Genomic DNA, 22,243 nt, shown 5'->3' on the forward strand with positions numbered 1-22,243 from the left:
GCAGTGAAAATGAAAAATTACAGTTTTTTTTACATAAAAATGCAGTTCTGGCTCAAAATTTTTCATTTTCAGAAGGTATGAAGGAGAAAAAGCACCCCAAAATCTGTGCCCCAATTTCTCCCGAGTACGGCAATGCCTCACATGTGACCAAAAAATACCAGTTGGGTGCATGGCAGGACTCAGAAGGGAAGGAGTGATTTTTGGATTTTGCGGCTCAGATTCTGGTGGAATGAATGGTGGGTGCTATGTGGCATTAGCAAGACCCCCGAAGCACGGTGAAATTATGAACCTAATAATCCATAGATGTGTGGTATATTTTAAAACACTCCTTTATACATAGGCCGGGTTTGTCGGGGCAAGTGTCACACTGGAAAATAGTTTGCTTTCTTATTCCCTTTTTATAGCAAACTTTGCACCTTTTTTGTGTCCTGCCCTTTTTTCCAGTGGAGGGGATTTCATCAGGAAAATGCTGCCCTGGTACAATACGGGGGCCAGTACTAGAAGTACTGGGGCCCTCTGCCTGCTGGTTCCCAAATATTAGGCCCTTTATGACTTCCTCTTGAAAGTGCATAAATGTCCCCCTCTGGCTGGTAGAACGGAATAGCACGTAAGCGTTATACAGTGCCATCTGGATGATATACACGGCCAGCTTCTTGTACCAGATTTTTGTTTTCCGCAGGGCACTGTACGGCTTCAGTACCTGATCTGAAAGATCCACTCCGCCCATGTACCTATTGTACTGTAATCCAGGATACAATTAGGTTTTGAGGTGTGGGTACTGGTACCTCGTACAGGGACGGAGGTGGTACTGTCTCCGTGAATTGTTGTCAGTATAAGGACATCCCTCTCGTCCTTATATTTGACCAACAACATATTTTCGGTGCATATTCCCCTGCTTTCACCCCTTCTCATTACTTGGGCAATGTGCGTTTTTGGGAGGCCTCTTTGGTTCTTGCGCACAGTACCGCAAGCTGCTGTACCTCTTGAACCAAGGGCCTTAAACAGGGGGATGCTGGTGTAAAAGTTATCCACATAGAGGTGATAACATTTATCCAGGAAGGGGTGCACTAAATCCCAGACAATTTTTCCACTAACACCTACGAGGGAGGGGGGGCATTCTGGCGGTTCAATTCTTGAATCCTTCCCTTCATATACCCTAAACCTGTGGGTGTACCCTGAGGTGCTTTCACACAGCTTATACATTTTTATGCCATACCTTGCCCTCTTACTGGGAAGGTACTGGCGGAATTTAACCCTTCCTTTAAAATGTATAAGGGACTCGTCTATGCAAATTAATTTATCTGGGATGTACATCTCTTCAAATTTGGCACTGAAGTGATCAATGACCGGCCTGACTTTGAATAGCCGGTCAAAGGTGGGATCATCTCTGGGTGGGCACTGTGCATTATCGTTGTAATGCAAAAATGTAAGGATTAACTCAAAACGAGTCCGGGTCATGGCCATACGGTAAAGTGGGGTGCTGTACAGAACATCTGTACTCCAATATTGCCTAATTTCTGGCTTTTTTACTATGCCCATACGAAACACCAGACCCCAAAACATCATCATCTCTACTGCATCTACAGGGGTCCACCTAGCAAATGATGACGTGGGGTTTTGAGCAATAAACTGCTGGGCATATAAATTAGTTTGGTCCACCATTAAATTTATAAAATCATCAGAGAAAAATAATTTGAAAAAGTCAATTTCTCTGAGACCTGTGGAATCAAATTGGATTCCTGGGATGGCCAAAAACTCAGGAACCTGGGGCTCAAAATTGTCTGGTGGTGGGGTCCATACGAGATCAATTATTGGGGGGGGGGTCTCAGCTGCTCTACGGGGGCGTCTTTGAGGGGGTCCCTCATCACTAGAGGAGGAAGAGGAGCTTAAGATGAATCCTTCAAATTCCCCGCTTGCCTCACTGGCTGTGTCAGAGTCAGAGGCAAGCATGGCATATGCCTCCTCCGCTGAATACATTCTTCTGGATGACTGGGATGACATTTGGGATGACATTTGGGATGACATTTGGGATGCCATTTTTATTTTTGTGTTTCTGGTAGTGAAATGTTTCAACACGTGTATAGTGTAGGGGGGGTACAAACTTTATTTCAATGTAGTATGTAGTGTGTAGTGTGTATGTAGTGCAGAAAAAAAAAAAAAAAAAAAGATCCTGCGCCAAAAATTGAGCACAGATGTTGGTCAGTAACGTCCGTCACTGAACAGCGCTCAAAGGCAACAGGAATTTGATCCAAAAAATTTGATCAAAAAAAAATTAAAAAAAGACCCCACAGCACCCTCAAAAAAAAAAAAAAAGGTGATCAGTGATGCGACACTGATTACCAGTGAGGGGCAGCAGGTGCACAACCTTTGGTGCAACTGACAGTGCAACTGGCAGGTATATATATAAAAAAAAAACCTCTGCACCCCCAAAAAGTTGCTGATCACCTCAGATATAGTGATCAGCACAAAAGGGGGGGGCAGCAGACACAAAATATAGCACTCTCTATCACTCTCTGTCACTATCTCTCTCTATCTCTCTCTATCTCTCTCTATCTCTCACTATCTATCACTCTATGACACTGCAGCAGCAGCACTGACAGTTATATATATAAAAAATAACCCCTGCACCCCCAAAAAGTTGCTGGGGGTGCACAAAAGGGGGGCAGCCGACACAAAATATAGCACTCTCTATCACTATCTCTCTCTATCTCTCTCTATCTATCACTCTATGACACTGCAGCAGCAGCACTGACAGTTATATATATAAAAAATAACCCCTGCACCCCCAAAAAGTTGCTGGGGGTGCACAAAAGGGGGGCAGCAGACACAAAATATAGCACTTTCTATCACTATCTCTCTCTATCTCTCTATCTCTCACTATCTATCACTCTATGACACTGCAGCAGCAGCAGCACTGACAGGTATATATATATAAAAAAAAAACCTGCGCCCCCAAAAAGTTGCTGATCAGTTAATTTATACTGATCAGCACAAAAGGGGGGGGGGGGGGGGGCAGCAGTCAGTTGCACACGCAGTACAGCTGTATATATATAAAAAATATATAGCACAATCTGTCACTATCTCTCTCTATCTCTCTCTATCTCTCTCTATCTCTCTATCTATAACTCTATCACACTGCAGCAGCACAAAATATAGCACTCTCTGTCACTAGCCCTCTCTATCTCTCTCTATCTCTCTCTCTCTATCTCTCTCTATCTATAACTCGAACACACTGCAGCAGCACAGCAGCACAACACAGCACAGCACAACACAGGAAGTCACAAGAAGTAACAAGATCCAGGAACGCTACAAGCAGTGATCAGGTAAGTGTATGCAAGGATCAGGTCAGTATATCGCGGCAGATAGGCACGGTGACCGCACTGCACGCAATTCCAGACCGGAATGGCGTCTGCAGTGCAGTCACCGTTAGTTTAAATCCCCCTCCATGGCTGTGATTGGTTCCTCGGTCCGACGAACCAATCACGGCCTTTGGGGGCGGGCGGGGTGAGGTGGGGTGACACCAGTGTCACCCTTACACCCCGTGGTGATTGGTGCTGTACTTTACAGCACCAATCACCTCCGATCCCTGTGTCACCGGCGAACGTTATTCGCCGGTGACACAGAAAACGCTGTAATTGGCTGTTCACACTGAACAGCCAATCACAGCCATCGCCGACGGGGGGGCGGCATCGCAGCCCCCCCTGGGCATGCAGGGACATGTCTGCTGTCAGGGACAGCAGACATGTTTAAACTGTCACCGCGTCTATAGACGCGGTGACAGTTTAAAGCCATGACGTACATTTACGCCATGTGTCGGGAAGTACATCCCGGCCATGACGTAAATGTACGTCAAATGTCGGGAAGGGGTTAACCTGCTCGCCTGAATCAGGCCCAACGTACGACAACACGAGCCAATATAACTAAAAGATAACAGTAACAGTTAATACGAATAACGAACAGAATGAACGGCTCTCAAAAGTGGTGGAACTTATGAGTGGCGAGCCCAGGTACACAAATATAATTTGGGCCCCCTCCTCTACCCCAACCCAAAAAGTAATTGCTGGTCTCCGGGGGCCCAATGCACCTGCTGCACCAATGGTAGCTCCGCCCCTGGCTCTCACCATACATGTATACAGAGAAAGCATTCACATTGCTGAAATCCGCAGCCTCTACACACTCACATGACAGCTACCGTCATATAATGATGTATTAAATCCCCTTAGATATTGTGACATCACTGTGGCTGAGAGATGACCCCGGAGCCCTTCTCCCACCCTCTATTCCAGTCTCCCTATCACTCATGGTCTGTGGTTAGTGCAGCAGCAGCAGCATAATACACCATGTCTGCAGCATGGATAACCAGTTGGGGATGAGTGTGGGATTCTCTCCCTCTGGGAGGGGAGCAGGGTGTGTCTACAATACCAGGGCATCCCCTCTGATGTGACATGCAGGCAGGGATTGTATTGCAGTCCCTGAGACAGGAGCTGGTGTGTGTGTGACAGGCAGACCTATCCATGCAGCAGCTGAGAAGGGAGGAGAGAGAGGAGTGTGGCTTTGTGTAGTGGAGACAGACAGAGCAATTGTGGGCACTGTACAGTGCTGGCTACAGAGGCGTGGTGCAGTGTGACTGTTAGCACCCTGGATGCACACAAGGACCCTACTGCTGCTCAGTGCACCCCCCCAATCCCTCTGCTGCACATGAGGCAGCAGACCAGGGGAGCCTTACCCTAGCCTGTGAATGCCAGGATCTCAGCTACTGAAGACCCCCAGAGGACCTGCTCTACAACAAAGAGGTAAGGTCCCCTGTTTGTATTTGCATATGCAGCCTGCAGGGTATCCTATTACTGTACCAGTCACATCCTCAGCTATAGGATGTCCAGGGTGAATGCTATTGACTTGCATGTTGCATGCGTGTCTGTGTGTGTTTATTTATTTGCAAATATTTACATGTGTTGCTTGTTAGTGAGCGGCGTTGTCACATCAATGAATTACCGGTGATGGATGTGGTGCATTCAATTATTTATTTCCATGGGACTGCTATAGGGGGTCAGAGGGGGGATGCCCATTGTTCCGCAGAACCCTCGGGGTGATTCTGTGCACACTGCAGGTCTGTAATGTGACAAGGCAGCACTCTGTCGGACATTGTCAGCCCTGGGCATCCTATGCTGCCTAATCACTAACTGTTATGAATGGGCTGGCTAAGGTTTTATCCCACAGTACTATATAACAAATACAGGATATCCTATTAGGGCATGACCCCCTCTTTCCCGGCTCACAGGCATCCTCCAACGCTCATCCACAGTTCTAATAAACACGTTTCCTAATAATACATTGCATGGAAACGTGTTTTTGTTCTAGAATGAATGCTTCGGTCTTGCAAAGGATATATATATTTAATAATAATCAGATCCGGCTTGGAATAATATGCACATGGACATGCAGAACTGTGTAAGTCGTATGTTCCAGCAAAGATAAAAAGTTTATAATTATATCATGGTTGGATGTTTGCAAACATAGTTATTCGGCCGGGCGCTGGCTGTTGGCACAGATGAGCGATCCACGGTATTTCTGGCTCTTTCTGCGGTGGCAGGATTGTAGTTCCTGCAAATCTGGCTTAATTAGAGATTGCAAGTGTGTTCTGACTGTAAATTATGATATGTACTTAGCAGATGTGCCTGCACGCAGTTTATTGCAGGAACAGTCTTGTCTAGCTGGTGCAGACCCTTACGTGTCATGGTTGGGCACCCTGGATGGCGAGAGAACCAGGGCTGCAAAGATATAAGGCGTTTTATTGCCAATGCAGCACAATATGGTACATGCAGTTCTCACTGAGCCCCAGAGAACTGTCTGCAGCGCTCCGCACTTGCAATGTTGTTGTGATGCCGGCTGGAGTAGAGGAATAAACTTTGTCTGGAGTGCACTGTTGCATCATTTATTTTAGAGATGTGCGGGTTTGGATTCACTAGGTTCTTAATGGCAAATTAGCGTAAATTCAGATTTTTTTCTTATTGGCTGTGCAAAACATGTGACAGCCGATAGCCAATAAGATCCCGCTTTGGGATCTGAGTAAACCCAAACCCGCAAAACTGGCTTTGACCCGGTATTTTAAAACCTTTCTAAAAACGGGTCTGCCGGCTAAAACCCCTTTCATACCGCAGGTCTTTAAACGGTATTTCGGTGCAGTTTTTGTCCTAAACGGTATTTCAATGCAGTTTTTGTCCTTAAACGGTATTTCAATGCAGTTTTTGTCCTTAAACGGTATTTCAATGCAGTTTTTGTTCCTTCACAACTCTGAACCCATTTTAACCCATAGAAAACAGTGGATAAAAAAACGGGTAGGACCCGGTAAATTCACTCTGTACCTTTCAGACTGCACAAATTACCGGTTTAAAATGTTTTAAAAAAACAGCAAAATAACGGGTAAAAAGGTGCAGTCTGAAAGGGGCATAATTTGTATACTACAGATGTGTCATTATCAAATCGGGACCATTGGCGCACCATGAATAATGTGACTAAGTCAATATATTTACTGGGTATGCACCCTTTTTTGCGCTGGTAACGTGATAAAAGCACAAAGTACTCGTTCCCAGCATACCGCTAGTAGGTAGGTGCGATACAGCGCTAAGAAAGGAGACCAGGGACCGGTATGACTGAACTACACCATGCTTCCCGTTCCTGCCACATTGTGGGCCAGACGCACTAAGCTTCAAAAGTGATAAAATGGAGAGTGATAAACAACTAGCCAATTAGCTCTCACCTGCCATGTCACAGACTGTGTTTGAAAACTGTCAGGTAGGAGCTGATTGGTTGGTTGTATATCACTCTCCATTTGTATTGTATTTGAAGACTCTAAAGTACTCATCCGTGGGCGTCTCAGTGTCTCGCGCTGTATAGCGCAGAAACGCCATGTTAATAAGGCACATCTGTATATTATAAAATAGCACATTGCACTATGCAACGTGCATGTTTCCAGGTCTTCCCTCAGAATCACAAACGAAAACATTAGCTCCACCTGTGGATCTTTTAAACTGTGTCACTTAGTAATGAGCGCACCTGTACACCTGCCGAATGACCTGAGAACGTGAGCTGTTGGGGTCATGAGGAGGGAAATTGAAACCTCTGCCCTGTTGAATGTGGTGGTGGTCATCTGTGTATTTAGTCAAATACTTTTAGGATTTTATTCTATTTGTTTAAACTTTCGTGTTGTAAATTTTTTTACTGTTGGGAGTACCAACATTGCTGATGTATTACTGTTACTGTTTACATAGATTATTGGCAATCCTGTTGGATATGGGGTGCTGAACTGGGTAGACGCTGTGCCCACAAATCACCTCTCACAGAAATGTTATGGAATATCTGTTATAATACACAGCTAATGCCAGTAAGAGTCATATATGTTTGCCAAGCAGTGGCAAGCGGAGTAAAATGGGAATGACTGACCGGGCACATTACTGTTAGTAAGGTCAGGGGGCAGAGTGGGCTTAGATATGTAGCAGAATATATGTAGCAGTCTGTACGTGTTGTGTATGGCCTGTGTGGGAGGATAACTGCTTGATTCCCATTTAACTAAATAAAATATGGTCAGTTTTATTTATGTATAATTTACTAAAATTGATTTTAAGGAACTATAATTTATTAATATATATTATAATATTATTTATTACCAGTTAGTTATATAGCGCACACGTATTCCGCAGCGCTTCACAGAGAATATTTGAACACTCACATCAGTCCCTGCCCCAGTGGAGCTTACACTCTATATTCCCTACCACATGTACACACACACACATTCACTCTAGGGCTAAGTTTGTAAGGAAACCGGAGTACCCGGAGGAAACCCACACAAGCACAGGGAGAATATACAATCTCCACACAGATAAGGCCATGGTGGGAATCAAACCCATGACCTCAGTGCTGTGAGGCAGTAATGCTAACCATTACCCCATCTGTCCTGCCCACAGGGAACCTCTGTGATGCCAGATGGCTACCAATCAATAAATGTTCATATATTTTTGGCTTTACATAGTAATCTCTTTCCTTCTTCTCATAAGTCCAGAATTTATTGACTGTTACTGTGATCCTTGTTGGGAGATGTATTAAACCTTCTAAAGAGGAGAAGTGGAAAAGTTATCTGTATGAACCAATCAGATGCTGGTTATAGGTTACCGGGTACAATACTATCTAGCATGTTCCAGATACAGACGGTGCAGTTCTCATTAGAAAGATGTCAGCAAAGGTCAACCGTGGTTAGTGGCACCTGGACCATGATATCATTTTTGCAGATCGTTGGACTGCAAGTTTCACCCCGTGGCAGGAGCAGTCCCGTTCCTCAGAAACATTCCAACAAGAACGCCACGGACATCGTAGTCAGATTCAGCCGTGCTTAAACCATCCATCAAGTCTGGCAATGCTTATTAGCAAGTACAATGATCAGACACAATGGACTACTGAGTAGAGGGGGAGGAGATGTGGTCAGAAGAATCAATTTTCACCAAGTTCTCCGGTATCGTGCTGCCCTCACAGTGTGAAGGGATCTGGTGGTTTAATATTTCCTGTCATGTGACATACTGTCATTACCGTGGACTTTTAGTGGCTTCTTAAAGGTATAGAGTGATTGTCTACACCGAATGTTGGTGCATGTCTTTCTTGAAGGACATAGGGCCAGGTGCACTAAGCTTCAAAAGTGATAAAATGGAGAGTGATAAACAACCAGCCAATCAGCTCCTGTCTGACATTTTTCAAACATGGTCTGTGACATGGCAGGTAGAAGCTGATTGGCTGGCTGTTTATCACTCTCCATTTGATCACTTTTGAAGCTTAGTGCATCTGGCCCATGGTGTCTTGCAGAGTGACAATGCCTCGCGGGTTGGCGCTGACCCCCCAAGCTGACCAAACTTCCCATGTGACATCGGCCAGCGTTTTCATGGGGACACTCATAAAATGCATAGACGTTCCCCTGCTCCGGGCTGGTGTCCGCCACCGCCTGTCCTCTACGCTCCCCTACCCGTGTGAACGCCTCAGCCTGTGTGATACTTGCCGAAGGTGTTCACACAAGGGGTCTGCACAAACGCAAATACGCACTCGCGCAGACCCCCCCACCATCGGACCGGGGCCTAATTCGGCCTGGTCCGATCACTAGTGAATCACCCCCAAAAGCATGTGTCCCTCTCTCTGCACAGTAAGATGCACAATTGTATACCAGCGGAAGTGTTTCTAGTTACTACCATTACCATAAGGCTGCGGCAAAAGAACTAAGCCGATCTCAGAATGGGACTGTCATCCCTAACTCTGCACCAATGCCAAAACCAGCTTCCTTTAAGTAAATGACCTGTTGCAATGCCAGTCATAGGTCCTGCTCCTAATACCCGGTGGAGGAAGCCTTGCACCCGGGAGACCATTTATCATTTCCAATATCTTCATTTTAAGGGGTAGCATTGACTGCTCTGGTGATAAGAGGCTTTTCTTGAGCAGCTGCTTAAAGCACCTTGTGCAGTTTTAACAGGTTAAGGCCTATCCATCCTGGAAGCGTGGCCCCACCCTGCAGGACGGCTTTGGGAATAACAGAAGTGTTTTGTATTCCCAGTAGTTACTTATTCATGACGACTGTCTTCATGCATTAATCAAGCCGTTTATCTTTGCAGACTAGTGTAAGCAGCATGCGTTATATGTGAGCACCGTTCTGTTCTGTAATAGACTTTACAGGGGGTCTAAGCTGTTACTTTTATGGGGGGAAATGATTCATGTTTAAAATGCAATTATTATATTGACATGTGCGCAGTTTCCTTCTGCTCTTAGTTACAGCTTGGACGGTAATTGTGTATCGCAGAGGACATGTTTATGTAAGACTCGCTGGCAGCTCCACAAAGGCTCTTCCTATACGTAATGACAGAGCAGGACACAGCACTTTAGGCTTTTCTGAGCTTTTCATTTGCATGGCCGGTAATGCACAGGAAACACTTCCTTCTGGGACTATTTTTGGAGGTGTATTTTTTATAGACAGATTTATATATGTATGGTACATATAATTATAGTCACACTTACACAAATATTTATTATCATTTATGTATATTATGGATACAGTAAAGATAATAATAATATCATGTGAAAACATTACAGTAAAACCTATACAATGTGTCTTCGTGCAAGATAATGGGGATAACATAACTGCAAAATCAGCTTACTGGGGGTGTGGCTTTGTGGCAGTGTGTGTATAACCTAACTGGGGGTGTGGCTTTGTAACAGTGTGTGTATAACCTAACTGGGGGTGGCTTTGTGGCAGTGTGCGTTTAACCTAACTATGGGTGTGGCTTTGTTGCAGTGTGCGTGTAGCCTAACTGGGGGTGTGGCTTTGTGACAGTGTGTGTATAACCTAACTGGGGGTGGCTTTGTGGCAGTGTGTGTTTAACCTAACTATGGGTGTGGCTTTGTGACAGTGGGGCAGATGTATTAAGCCTGGAGAAGAGATAAACTGGAGATAAAGTGGAGATAACTTGGAAGAGTTAACGCACCAGCCAATCAGCTGTGTTTGAAATATGACAGTTGGGATCTGATTGGCTGGTGCGTTATCTCCTTCCACTTTATCTCCAGTTTATCTCTTCACCAGGCTTAATACATCTGCCCCAGTGTGTGTATTACCTAACTGGGGGTGTGGCTTTGTTGAAGTGTGCGTGTAGCCTAACTGGGGGTGTGGCTTTGTGGCAGTGTGTTTATAACCTAATTAGGGGTGTGGCAGTGTGTGTATAAACTAACTATGGATGTGGCCGTGTGCGTATAAAGTAACTATGGGTGTGGCTTTGTAGCAGCGTGCGTATAACCTAACTGGGGGTGTGACTTTGTGGCAGTATGTGTTTAACCTATTAGGGGTGTGGCTTTGTGGCAGTGTGCATTTAACCTAACTATAGGTGTGGCTTTGTGGCAGTGTGCGTATAACCTAATTAGGGGTGTGGCTTTGTAGCAGTGTGCGTTTAACCTAACTATGGGTGTGGCTTTGTGGCAGCGTGCGTATAACCTAACTGGGGGTGTAGCTCTGTGGCTGTTTGCATATTACCTAACTGGGGGTGTGGCTTTATGGCAGAGGGAGGGATTTGCTAAAAAAGGAGTGCTCTACTGTGCAGTATTCCTGCTCTCCAGGCTAGCTTCATGCACTATCCCAAGATGGCCACCAAGATCACTATTGAGCACGTGCAGGGGACATTTTGTATTGTAAAAGACTCTTTTGCCTGTACAATATGAAATGTCTACCCAACAATATTATTATATAATTGCATCCTAGCATGTTCTCCTATAAGAAGACCCTCCAGGATCCCGGCAAGTAGTCAGTATTGTGAGTACGGTTTCTTCTTGAATAGAGCCCCTAGTGACAGAGGGTAGAAATAACACATCTGTGAGCACAGCTGATTGGCAGAGGGTGGGTATAAGCTAACTGGGAGTGTTGCCTAGTGGCAGATGGTGGGAATTACACATCTGTGAGCACAGCTGATTGGCAGAGGGTGGGTATAAGCTAATTGGGAGTGTTGCCTAGTGGCAGATGGTGGGTATTACACATCTGTGAGCACAGCTTATTGGCAGAGGGTGGGTATAAGCTAACTGGGATTGTTGCCTAGTGGCAGATGGTGGGTATTACACAACTCAGAGTGTGGACTGACCTAGAAGTGCAAAAATAATACAGGTAATTAAGCCCCCTCAATTCCTCTAGACTAGTCACAATAACACAAAGAGGCGTTATGGAGATATAATCGAGGGGTAATTGTTTTGCCATGGGCTATCCTATTAGCCCTGATAAGCTGGCACTAGCCGCAGCTTATTGGGAATTTTGTTTACCTGCCTCAGACAAGCGAAACAAAATCCCCAATAAGTGTCAGCTTGGCGGCAGTGAAAACACATAGGTTTCACTGAAGTATTTTTTTTTCTGGTAGTTCTAGTTGGATACCTCATAACAAAAGGGGAAACATCTGCAAAAATCGTGAAAAGTCAGTTTTTTCTCACTCCCTATGTTTCAACGGAAGGGGTCTATTTACAAAGCCCCTGATGTTGAAGACTAAGGGGGGTATTCAATACCGAGTCATGACTGTCGGGACGCCCCGACAGTCGTGATCCTTGCCCATTCTCGGTCCACTCGCCTATTTATCGGCAGGCGGGATTTAATGTCCTGCCTGCCGATTGGCGAAAAGGGGGCGTGGTCGCACAAACAGTCGTAGATTGTCGAGGTAAGGCCGTGACAATCCACGGCCATCCTCGGCAAAACGGGCCAGACAGCTTTTAAAGTCGGGTCCGTTCTGCTGAGATGCCTCTTCAATGCTGTAGGGAAAGACATCATCGAATAGGCGCCCCCGCTATTTCCCCTGTCTGAAATAGTGGCGGGGATTGAATACCCCCCTTAACACTGGCTGTCGCAAAAGACAGAGGAGATAGTTATAGGGGTAAATCCAAGGGGATGCGGTCAATTTGCCGGCGGTCGGGATCCCGGCGTTCAGAATCCCGACACTGGAATCCCGACCTCCGAAATCCCGAAACTTTCTCCCTCCGTGGGTGTCCACGACACCCATAGAGGGAGAATAAAATAGCGTGCCGAGCGTAGCCCGCAAGGGGGGGCGATCCACGTCCCCCCCATGTCGGGATTTCGGCGGTCGGGATTCCGACCGCCGGGATTCCAAACGCCGGCATTACGTATCGGATCCAATCCAAGCGCCATGAACTAAAAGGTGCGAGCCAATGCGGCACCGGTGCACTTTATGGTGTTCAAGATTGGCACAAAAGCGTTTGTTGCCCAGTAGTGCTCTGAAGTGGGGCTGATTTCATGCTAAATAGGAATGACCCCTTGAAGTCTTTAGTCTCATTTGTGAACTGTAGGGAATATCCCTTACTTTCAACAACTCAAATATGAATGAACATATATCGCTGCCCTCAAACTACTTTGTTTGTCAGGGGAGTCATGTTTCCGGAGACTTCTCTACTGCATCTCTGAGAAAATGGCCGCCACACAATTTCCCCTGTGATTGTCCACAGCGCTATGCTAATGAAGAACTTTGGTCTAAGTATAAGGGTGTGCGGTGTGGGCCCCCTTGGACCCTGGGGGCCATGTGCTCTGCCCACCCATTACCCATTACAAATACGCCAAAACATCTGTGCCATGTTTGTATTTTTTGCTTTGAGGTAGGTTTAGGAACAGATTTTGGGCCAGATTCTCTAAGCTTCAAAAGTGATAAAATGGAGAGTGATAACCAGCCAGCCAATCAGCTCCTACCTGCCATGTCACAGACTGTGTTTGAAAAATGTCAGGTAGTAGCTGATTGGCTGGCTGTTTATCGCTTTCCATTTTATCACTTTTGAAGCTTAGAGAATCTGGCCCCTTATCTTTGAAATTGGTCTTGTAAAACCTTTACTTTATCTGTACATTTAATATGAACATGGATTATAAATATCTCTCTGGGCAGGCAGCCGTAACATTTTGTACAACAAATACACAGTGGGATTTAATTAACACCTTTTCTGGTTAGAAGAACAGAAGTATTCTGAAATCTTTCACACAGGGAAGGATTAAAATGGCTGTTTCTGAGCAATAAGTGCATATAATTTAACCTTACATGTTAAGCAATTCAAACAATAAAGTTTAGAGGGTACTTTATGTACTGTACTGTTCGTCACCGTTGTGGGGGAGACAAATCCTGGATATCCGTGCAAAGATCAGCAATGCCGCACCAACATGCACTATACAAGCAGATCTTTAATAGATCTTAACTTTAATATCGCCATGAAATAAATCATTGATGCACCCAATGAATACAAATTTCAACTGCCCTAAATAATTGGACTGTTGAGGGTAAATTAAAGGAAAAAACACTATTTTGCTTTAGAAAATCTGTGTACTGCAATCACAATGATATCCGTAGGTTTATCTGGTGAAGTGCACTGATCTGACTGTAGTTTGAGATGCTTGCAGTCTCCTAGGTAACAAATGATCTGCACAGAAAAACATTTAGTAGATTAACACAGAGGGGTGATTACTGATACTCTTTGCTTTGACATTTCAATATTTTTAGCACCACTATGGCCCTTATTCTGCACTAGGCGACTGGATTTCTTGCCAAGTCCACTCGCTCCCTGCGTACAGCGTATACGCACAACATCGGTACGCTGCCCAAATTCTTGTCTGAGCGAATCGATCAGAATAAGGGCCTATGAGCAGCGGTGAAAGTTCAAGGTCTTTAGAGTTATGATACTTTTTGTTATTTAGCACCAGTAGGAAAGGAGTTGCAGGAGGCAGAAGGCAGTTAAATCCACTTCATAGTCACGGGTATGGCTAGATCTGTTCTTGACTTTTGCATTGATATTCCAGAGTTACATTGCAGGAAATATTGCTTTCTCATATTTTATTCATTTTTCTCTATCGCTGCCAAAAAAAAAGAAGAAAAACAAAAAACTTATTCAAACCCCAGGATCAATATGGGCTCCTGAAATTTATCATTACATGGACATATTATTTACCAGCCCACTTTGTCTTCCTCACTAACTAGCCTCACCCATCTGGCTGTATGACTGATGTTACTAGTACCAGCTCCATATAACTGCTGCGGAATCCTTTGCACTGTGTACAGTGTGTTCCGGAGGCCTCCAACTCCCATCCTCCCAGGAGAAAGCATCTGCAGAGACAGACTCGATCAATCAATCTGATTTATGTTTTACAGTTCTTACAGAATGTAAATTAATGGTCAGAAATTACAAGTTGTGTGCTGTTTGCTGCCTTTTATATGTGAAGAATTACATCATTATTATTGTCTTGGATAAATCAATATTCCATTTCAGTAATAATGCTCTCATTTTTCTTTTTGAATTGCCCCTGACTCCAGGTTAAGCATATTCCGAATGCTCTTGCAGGGAATCCTCGATGCTTAGAAAATTTATAATTAGGTCCAATCGCTTATCTATTCTGTACGTCTGCATACCCTCCAACATGACCCATTCCATTAGGTACAAAATGCTCTGTTCATTGACTTCCTTGCCAGTGGCAGTTACAGAGGTTGAACTCCAGCACAGTCCAAAATTCAAAGAGGGGGGTCACATCAACTGCCAGTGAGTCCAGGACAGTATTGTTTGGAGTGGCTCCCCTATTAGAATATTGGACTGTGCTGCAGCCCCACCTCTGCAACTGCCACTGGCAGGGAAGTCCAGAAACAGAGCATTTTGTACCTAATGGAATGGGCCATGTTGGAGGGTATGCGTCTGTTGAAGTTTACGGGAGTACGGGTATGTCTTACTCCACCTATCAACAGGGTAGACTGAGGCATGGGATGACGTGATTTGCCGACGTCTTCTGCTGTCCCTCATTGAGATCCTGAGAGAAGGTTTAAGTAGGATGACCGTGCAATGCAGCAATCTCTGGCAATTCGCCAGAGGGCATAGTCATGATGACATCATACCCTCCAACTGTACCGAATTTGCCGGTACAGTACCGTTTTTTAACAGTCTGTACCGGCAAATTGCAATTGTACCGAATGTACCGCTTTTTTAGCAGTCAGACTCACGTCGCCGCATATCTTCCTCCTGGCCCCGGTGGTGTGCTGCCTGGACCCGACGGACTGGGCCGGGCTGAGCTCCCCCTGCCCACCCGTTCCCATGAGTGCAATGCGCAGGCCGGTGCCGTGCGTCATGAGGTCACGCGCCGGCACCGCGCACTCAGGTAAGGTGCAAATCATCTATTTTTACCCCACATCGGAAACGCTGACCTGGCATACGGGAGTGAACGGTACTGGGCTTGGAAGCGCTGCTGTACCTGCCGGCCTGGGCTGTGTGTGCACGCGGAAGTGCACGGCCAGCACGCAGCTGCCTGGAAGAAGCCGGTGAATGTGCAGCCTCTGGCAGCGTGAGTGTTGCCGAGATGCCTGAGGAGGGCAGGTTACACTGGGCCGGGCTGAGCTCCCCCTGCACTGTAAATCTTCTAAAATCCTGTCCAGTGCAGTACACATTCGGAAAGGGTGTGTGGCCATGCCCACTTTGGCTGTGACCACACCCACTTTAACCCGTGGCCACACCCCCTTCCCAAATGTGTACCGATCTCTGCCCTCCAGATGTTGGAGGGTATGGATGACATCATTTGTACCGAATCATGCCATCAAGCCATCAGACCATCTACTGATCTTCAGAAAGGCCGGTCTACTCTTCTGGGAGTCCAGGAGACCTCAAAATTTGTGAGTCTCCAGATCATTCTGGAAGTGTCGGCAAGTATGTGCCACACCCAACCTTCTTTACCGCGTAGTGAGGGCTCTTCCTGGAAGTCCACCTGGTCTTCAAACTGTCTAGGACAGGCATGTCCAAACTATGGCCCACCAGCTGTTGTGAAACTACACATCCCAGTATGCCTTGCCATAGTTTTAGCATTCCATAATAGCAAAACTGTGGCAAGGCATGATGGGAATTATAGTTTCACAACAGCTGGAGGGCCATAGTTTGGACATGTCTGGTCTAGGAGGTCTCAAAGAAGATCAGGTGTCTCCCAAACATTATGGGAGAGTAGTCAACAATAATTATGATGTACATTTATTTATTTACTAATAAATGCCTAACATTGAGGGTTAAGCTGTTCAAGAGATGGGGTGTGGCCACATTGAAGAGGAGGCGTATCTGTACCTTGGATGGGGTGTGGCCAGAACCTCAGTGGCTTGACCAGCGCTGTCATCTCTCTAGTCCTCTTCCTATCACCCTTTTTGTGCAATATATCCAGGGGCAGATGATATGCAAAATAAGCTTTAATGCCTCCCAGCGCCTCGTAAAATTGGGACATAAAGTCCCAATCGTGATAGTGGAGCCAAACCCTCAAATAGTAACTGTACCAACTGAAAGATGATCAAGATGATTGGTGGCATGGTATTGTTATTCAGAATAATGAGTTTTTCTCTAAATGAACCCCTACAGTGAATTCTTTATAGACATGACAATCTACTAAGTGCAGTGCTTCAATTCATTTGGAAAAGCTCTATTTAGAAATGCCCCTCTTTATTATTAATAGCACGAGACGGGTGCTTTGTAACATGATGTCCAAAGGGAGTTATAGGTTATTAGATTGCGATGAGATTTACAGCCATTGTCCAGGCTCAATGTCTTTGTATTAATTAGCGTAAGCCGGGGTCATGCAAGCATGTATAATTTACAGGCGGCAAGCTTCCATTTGGCCATTTTTACATAAATAAATTATTATTGCACATAATTGCTTCGCAGTATTTAATTGTGATCTTTAGACTGTGCAAGACTGTGAGGATAATTTAGAAGCAGCACAGGCCACTGCGAGGGCACAGAACTATTTGTGGACTATGTGCAGGACCGCCAAGAGAAATCCTGGGCCCCGGTACAACAACTTCCTGGGGCCCCCACAGACAGAGCTCCTCTGCGGAGCTGTTGTTACGCCACTGCTTCCAAGGTGGATACAGGGACAAAAATGTACACCGTAATGTCTATTACACATGTCACACACCCATTACATATTATACCACATGTCATAATGCTCATTACATGTTATGCCACACATTGTAGTGGGAAGTACACATTATGCCATACACCGTAATACCTATTACATATTTTACCACATGCCATAATGGCCATTACACATTATTCCACACACCGTAATGCTCATCGCATATTAGGGGGTTAATATGCTCGTTGCCATTGGATTAACCTGCTCTGCCAGGTGTTACATGCTCTGCCAGGGGTTAACATGCTTGTTGCCATGGATTTACATGCTCTGCCATGGGTTAACATGCTCATTGCCATGGATGTATATGCTTTCCAGGGGTTAACATGCTCGATGTCATGGAGTTACAGTACATGCTCTGTCAGGGGTTACATGCTGACTTCTAGAGTCAGATCTCAGCCCCAGCAGCATGCAGGGAGGCAGCAGACACAGAGCAACCAGCCACCCACCTTCCACCTTGGAACACAGTGACCTAGACATGGGTGGGGAACCAGGTCTGGGACTGCTGGGATGGAGACATGGCACTGGCACCTGCTGCTGCTGGTGGTGGCTGGAATGGGAACTGTGTGTCCAGACCAGGGCCCCCCTGACAGGCCCGGGCCCAGGTAAACTGTACCTGCTCCCCCCCCTCTCTCGGCACCCCTGACTATGTGACTATTTACCGGGACAGCACCTGTCTCTGTGCGGGGAAAATACAGTCCACGGCGGATTAAGCAATGTTTGTGCTTGATTATATCTAGGGACCAATCACGGCCCTTCCTTACCGTACCAAGCCGTGCAGCCACACCAAACGATGGCATTTAAACGATTAGAAGGGGGAAGGAAGCGGCGAATAGATCAAGGTTTCTAAACTATGATAATTCAGCGAGTAGTAATTATTAATGCAAGAGGAACAGGGTGCTGTATGAGGCAGGGCGATTGGTGTATGCCGCACATTTCTTTTTCTTTAACAAGCAGCAGCACAACCTCGTAAGTTACGGGATCCGGACTATTTGTCTACAGCAAAAAGATAGACAGACATTAGGTCGACACCATTAGTCCGACAAGCAAAAGGGTCGACATGTAAAAAGGCAGACATGCAAAAAAAAGTCAACAAGCTAAAAGTTTGACATGGAAAAAGTTTGACATGGAAAAAGGTTGACATGGAAAAAGGGCGACACTACAATTAGGTCGACAGTGTCTAGCGAATTTGCAGCCTTGCAAGTCAACCAGAATAAGGGTCATTGTGGCGGCTGTTGTTTTGTCTAGATGTGTGTGTGTGTGTGTGTTGGTGGGGGGATGTCAAGCAACCAGGTGTATGCAGCAATAGTTTGCACAGAATCGGTTGAGTGACTGCACTTCCAAGTGTCTGCAGCAGATGGCCGTTTCCTTATGGACATCAAGCTATAAGCAGTGGTGTGGAATCACCGGACCATAACAGATGTCACATAATTAATATTCTGGGTTCATGTCGAATTTATGGAGTAACACGCTAAAATGTATTTTCCATCAGGTGGATGAGGCTGTCAATCACCTTTTAATTGTGAATTGTTCAATGAACATTTGTCATTTGGCAGACAATAATAAAGCCATGTAGGGATAGGCGGAGGACTAAGGAGGGGGTTAGGGCAGGCTTTGAAGAGTTCATAACAATCTTTGAAGATCCAGGGTCACAATTGGTGACATGAATATTTTAGGTTCTGATTTACGGGTATATTTACTAAAGGTTGGTTTGTAGTTTTTTTTGGCAATTTTTCTGTCAGTCTTCCAAAAGAACCGCAAAACGACCAAAACCCTGACTTTAGGACACTTAAGGACATCAGAGCAACAATCTATTTTTTTAACATACAGTAGAAATGTAGAGGTTCCGCAGATTACTAATAGTTGGTGTTTAAATCAACCAAAAACAAACAGCAAAAGGATGTCCCGACAGCTCTGACCCTGGCCTGGCGTTTTCATGTTGCTCGGCGGATTCAATGTCCCGCCTGCTGATAGGTGAAAAAGGGGTGTGTCCGCGTAAACGGCCGTGGATTGTCCAGATCTGTCCGTGATTGTGACAATTCACGGCCCGTCTTGGCGTAAGTGTTGGGACCCTCAACCATAACAGCAATCTGCCCCTTACTCGTCAGACCAGGGCTGTATTTCCTTGGTCCCTCCCCTAAAAAAAAGGGTTCCCTCCACCAATGTATGAACCAGGAGGGCTATTCCTTACACCCCTAGTGAATATGGTGGTGGTGGTGGTGGGGGGGGGGGGGGGTTAATGCCGATGTGGACACTTCACCATGACCACCTCACTGCCGCCCATTGTGTCACAGACCAGGGCTGGGGCTATAAGGTCATTGTTACCTATTTATTTGGTTGGGATCTGGGTGGGTGCACTGTATGTAAGACCTCCACCAAATTCCAAAGTGTCCTAGAATAGTGGGTAAAAACGGTATCAGTCACAAACAGCTGTTATTAATATTGGAAATGTTAAAATCAGGTATTAGTCAGGATGTACTGAACCTTGAAAAGTGATAATATGGAGAGGGATAAAGCACTAACCAACCTGCCTGTAGTATTTTATCAAACCCAGCCTGAACATTACAGTTAGGAGCTGATTGGCAGGTACTTTTTCTCTCTCCATTGTATGACTTTTCAAGCTTAGTACATCTGGCCCATTGTGAGGAGATTCTGGGCACCCACAGTCTCCCTAAACCATAACTGAAAGAAAAAATAAAATAAACACACACAGATGACTTGATCAAATTCAGTCAACCTGTTTGTGGTGACAGTTGTGTACATTAACTGTCTGCCGCTGTGTCAAGGGGCTGCATTGTGTTCACGGTTGGCTGCCCTTGAGTTCAAGTCTTGTTAGGCTGAGCAAGTGACACGTATAAAGTAGGTCAGCGTTCTAAAGTCACCCATACGCTTATCAGAAGTACAATTATTGCACGTCTGCAGGGATATCGCAGTTATTTGAGGTCAGTATGGCTACTTCCTCCAGTCAGTGGATTGTTTTGTAGAATAATAATGTTACCAGTGGCAGCTCGTTCCTTTTGGCAGGAGGGGGGGCTGCCGCGCCCCGCGATGCAGGCACCCCCCCCTGCCACAGCCGCCGCTCCTCCTGGTCCCCGCCTCAGGGGCTGCGTTCCCGGCACCTGTACTATGATGACAGGTGCCGGGACTGGCCCATGTGCAGTACAAACCTCTACGGCAGTGGTTCCCAAACTGTGTGCCGTGGCTCCCTGGGGTGCCTCGGGACACTTGCAGGGGTGCCTCGGGTTGGTGGTCCAGGACCAACTCAAATTATTAATGGTTCGTTATTTATGAGCAAAACCAGTGCTGGTGGCTGCCAATCATAAAATGTGTACAAACAGAAGCAAATCCTGCCCTTTACCACATAACTGACCCTAATGCCTGGTACACACCAGGACGACTAGGGCCCAATCCCCTCAATCTAGATCCAATTCCGACCAATTGGATGTAGATTGTAGGTAGATTGGGCCCTTTTTTCCCTGTTCTGGTCCGATCCCGATCCGATGCGCGGCCCCGCGGGTCGGTCGGTCGTTATTCAGATCCTACCTGCTGCAGGTAGGATCTGAATGACGACCATACAGCCGGGTGCGGGTCGCCATCGGATCGGACCCGCTCACGGTGCACATCGTGAGCGGGTCGTGCCCCCCCACGTCACAGTGAGCGGGTCGGACGAGACACTGACGACCCGCTTACGATGTGCATCATGAGCGGGTCGTCGTGGTGTGTACCCTACATTAGAATCAGTTAAAAAAAATTCTGATACTCTGGGGTGCCGTGATTCAAAATAGATTGGGAACCCCTGCTCTACGGGCTGCTTTGGCAACAGTCCATAGAAGGGGAATCACGGTCCCGGAGCCTGTATAATACAGATGACAGGCACCGGGACCTGACATAGGTACTGCGCATGCGCAATCCCTAGGCTTCAGGGGCTTACACTCGGCAGCAGCCTGTACAGAGGCGTCCCTGAGGTCGGGAACACCTCCCAATGGGACTGTCTTGGTGACTGGCAGGTCGGACTTCCAATAGGAAGTCACTGCCAGTCACAGTAAAGCCAGTGCAGTCTCACGGACTGCATCTGGCTTCACTACAGTGGCGGATTTTACCTGCAGCCCACAGGTAAAAACCGCCAATCTTTGTTATTGAATAGTGATAACGGGTGTAAGGGGAGACGTAGAGCGAGGAAGTGGAGAAATTATCCAAACGACCAATAAGCTTCTGTCATTTATCCAGAACATTCTATAAAATGACTGACAATTATAAGCCGATTGGTCGCTTTTGCTGACTTAGGGGGAGATTCTCTAAGAATCTCCGCCCCCCTTCGCCGCCCATCGCATTTATAATTATCGTATATGTTGTAACATATGTAATAATTAAGGCAAAGGACAGCTCTTGCGTTAAGAGCTGTCCTTTGTGGTGAGAGTCGCCGGGTCCCAGCAGGTCCCGGCGGCTCCCCCCTCCCTCACACACCCCGCGCTGCTGCTGCTGCGCCGGGCTCTCCTCCTCCCTGCACCCGGAAGAGGATCAGTGCAGGGAGGAGGTCACAGGTCCGGGCAGCACAGAGCTGTGCTGCCCGGACACAGGGGAGGGGGCGATGGGGGGTCGGCGCGGGGCGGCGGAGGGATGCGGTAGAAGCCCATTGGCTTCTATGAGGCATCGCCAGATTTTTCTGGCGATGCCCCCCGCCGCGTTAACCCAGCGGGGGATGCTTAGAGCATTCCGAAATGCGGTAAAAACCCTGATAACTGGGTTTTTACCGCATTCCTTGTTTAGAGAATCTCCCCCTTA

General features: G+C 46.3%; 1 protein-coding gene across 2 annotated transcripts in view; it reads left to right on the plus strand.

Annotated features, from left to right (window-relative positions):
* The first annotated feature begins 4,334 nt into the window (after positions 1-4,334).
* Positions 4,335-22,243, plus strand: part of FRMD4B (FERM domain containing 4B) — a 207,184-nt gene continuing 189,275 nt past the window's right edge. Inside the window, exon 1 of one of the 2 annotated variants that reach the window (XM_083156012.1) lies at positions 4,335-4,793. The gene's annotated coding sequence lies outside the window, so the exon portion shown is untranslated. The remainder of the gene's footprint in view (positions 4,794-22,243) is intronic. The other variant, XM_083156011.1, reaches the window with a different exon arrangement.

The sequence above is a fragment of the Crinia signifera genome, chromosome 8, assembly GCF_055691185.1.
Source record: "Crinia signifera chromosome 8, ASM5569118v1, whole genome shotgun sequence".
Classification (NCBI taxonomy): domain Eukaryota; kingdom Metazoa; phylum Chordata; class Amphibia; order Anura; family Myobatrachidae; genus Crinia; species Crinia signifera.